Genomic DNA, 2,410 nt, shown 5'->3' with positions numbered 1-2,410 from the left:
CACTTTCATCAGCTCAGATCTGTGTTTGGGGAAAATTTTTCATGAGAAATTTATACTTGGAAGGAAGGGAGAGAGAAACATAAATATCTGCAGGTGTTGCTGTGCTGTCTTCTTCAGAGTACTTGGCTTTTGCAGGCAGTGTGCATCTTGGGCAATAATTATAGATCTTTTCAGTACATCTTTGTTAAAAAGGCAGACAGATGATAATTTTTCTTCCGCAGGTTATTTGCCTTTGGTTTGTATTTATTTATTTCTGAAGAATACTTATGTTTTCACTATAAGTGCTCAAATTATGGGGAGGGAGGATGGCAAATTAGAAGTCTGCATAGAAGAGCTGTATGCACATGCAACTGACCCTATAAATGGATTTTCTGCTGAGTGTTTACAAAAAGCTCATTAGTTATTCTTGACATTTTGGTGTGATGAGCTTCCTCAAAAGGATGAAAAATCAGACCTTCTCTCCTGGAAGACATAGGAAAGTGCTAAATGTTGACAGTAATTGCCTTGTCAAATAGTCAAGAATAGCAAGACATCAGGTAAACAACTTTTCATTATCTGTATCATTCTACTGTCGTGCTCAATTGCTGCCTTTGTCTCTGAGTCTTTTCATTTTGATGACTCGGACTTGCCACTGATTTAGTTCTCTGGATGATTTGGCCTTTCTAGTTCTGACTCCTTCCAGCATGTTTTAAACCATGTCTAATGGTCAAAAGTAAAACCTTACTGCCCAACCCGCTCTCACTAGAGTTTTTGAGTGACTTTAAAAAAATTATTTATTTTTTATTGAAAGAGAGTGCTCTGTGCCAGCAACCCAGCGTTTGGCAGGAGGCAGTACATAAGTCAGTGATTCCTTTTGTTTTCTCCCTGTGAAGCTATTTAGACCTGATGTTTGCACAGGCACCACAGAGTTTTAAATTAACAATAAATTTTTTGAGTGGCCTATCTGGAGTCTCCCAGACTACAGCAGTCTTCTCCGTTTGCCACCATCTGAGTCTGAAATAGGCAGACCAGAAGGTAAAAATCATCATTATCATCTAGTTCTCAAAACAACCTGTGATGCAGGTACTCAGCCTGTACCATACAAATCTTGCCTCTCAGACTGCCTGGTGTTGGCACTGCCAGATATTTCAAAGCTCTCCACATTGAGTGGATTCTGGGTTTTTATTGTTGCCCACTGTTCTCCCCCTACCCTTTTTAATGTCTTGGGTATCTGTAGTATTCCTGTTGTGGAAAACTGCTCTTAGCCAAGGTTAATCACAGTGAATGATTATCTTCTAAGTTTTCAAATCTGAATATGGAGGTGTATGTTGAGAATTTTCTCTTTTCCAGTGGTTACCCTTGCTGTTGACTGCAAGCAGTTTCTTGTATTATCCCTCTCTATCAATCACCCTTGACTTAGAGCTTTAAATAGGGTCTACAAATCTGTTTTGGTCAATGGATTAGGAGCCAACATTTGATCTGTATCAATTTGCCCTGGAGAGAGAGAGGGAGATATATATATGCTGCATATATAGAAGAGATGTCTCCCACACTGTTACAAATTGGTTGATGGACTTTTGTCAGCCAGGACACAGTTGCAGGTGTGAGTTTCCCTGGTGATACAGGATAAGGCCAGGAGATTTAAACACAACCAGGTGGGCGCTCTTGTGTGTAACATCTAGAGATGAGCACTAGATGGCAACGTTACATAGCTGAAAGGGCTGATCTCGTCTTCCTGTTGCAAGGTTTTTATTTGTTATAATCAGCAGATGAAATGGTCCTTTTCACTTAGGTTGTTTAGCCAGGGTGGAAGATTTCCATAAGCCTGTAGGATGAAGAAGTTATCACTGCAGATTACATAGCCATCTCAGAAATGAAATAACTATTTAGACAGCTCATGTTAATCATTCTCAGGTAGTCTAAGGACAGACCATTCTGCACCAGGAAAGAGCTGCGATAGTTACTGTTCCTTAGGGTGATGGCTTAAATTTTGGATAAAGGTACTTTAAAAAAAAAAAAAGGGGAACACTGCTGATTTTTTCTTAATGAAAATATGCTTTTGAAGTTGTAATAATGCATTCTGTGGCTAATGTATGATTTTTCACATGAGCAAAGCACTGTCTATGTTCTGTACAGGTAAATTAATTAAATATGAGCAGCCTGCACTTCACACTGATACTCAAACTCTGTCGTGATAATGTGATACATTGTATGTGCCAGAAGGAGTAATGTTATTTTACAGCACAGGCCTTGAGCTGAAAGCAGGCAATGCGGATTTCCTGGAAGGTGTGAGCTGGAGGGATGAGAGGCCAGACGTGCATTGAGATTTCTTTGTTGTGCAGCTCTGGTCACTTTTGGTCGGAGGTTCTGGTGAACATCAGATGTTGTACCAAAAGGGAGCTTGCTGGGCCCAAAAGTGTCTCTGAGGTTT

This window comes from Leptosomus discolor, chromosome 2 (genome assembly GCF_034619465.1).
Source record: "Leptosomus discolor isolate bLepDis1 chromosome 2, bLepDis1.hap2, whole genome shotgun sequence".
Lineage (NCBI taxonomy): Eukaryota > Metazoa > Chordata > Aves > Leptosomiformes > Leptosomidae > Leptosomus > Leptosomus discolor.
Note: the sequence above shows the minus strand (reverse complement) of the source record.